The sequence below is a fragment of the Buceros rhinoceros genome, unplaced genomic scaffold (genome assembly GCF_000710305.1).
Source record: "Buceros rhinoceros silvestris isolate BGI_N320 unplaced genomic scaffold, ASM71030v1 scaffold9664, whole genome shotgun sequence".
In the NCBI taxonomy this organism is placed as follows: domain Eukaryota; kingdom Metazoa; phylum Chordata; class Aves; order Bucerotiformes; family Bucerotidae; genus Buceros; species Buceros rhinoceros.
Genome location: NW_010410039.1, coordinates 6,391 through 7,003, shown reverse-complemented (window position 1 = coordinate 7,003; position 613 = coordinate 6,391).

Sequence of the window (613 nt, the reverse complement as noted above, 5' to 3'; positions counted from 1 at the left end):
ATTAAAATGCTGCTTTTCAGGTCATGCAAAAGAGACAACAAGGAAGAATAAGACCGATACTGTCTCCTATTCATTAGCTTTATCTGCAAATGTCCAGCCGCAAGTTTTTTCACAAGTTTCTTACTCACCAAGCTGCATTTTGCAGATGTGGAGTTAGCCCCACTTTTGTGGGCAAATGCAGCAGCATGGGAATGAAACAACAGCAAACCTCTATTGAATAAACTTCTCTCTGAACATACTTAACCAAAAAGGGCTTCAACAATAAAAATAGTGTTTGTTGGCTCATTCTGCCATCCAAACAAGAACATGATTAGTGCGGATGAAAGTAGGAGTCTTTCATAATGCTGCAGATTATCAAGCATGTTTACAAACTAATCAGGACATATTTGTACTCCTCTGCAGGCAAACTCATCCTCCTCTTCACGATCAGCTGCCTCTACAAGAGCAGAGAGTGACGATGACACAAAGTTGTGAGGAGACAAAAACTATGCCAAGAACAAAAAAAGAATCCTTCCAAATCCTCCTTCTTCAATCAGTCTTCGCTACTACACCTCATAGAACTTGACTATTCCTAGGACTGCCACACCTATAAAGGACAGCAATCTCCTGCTGA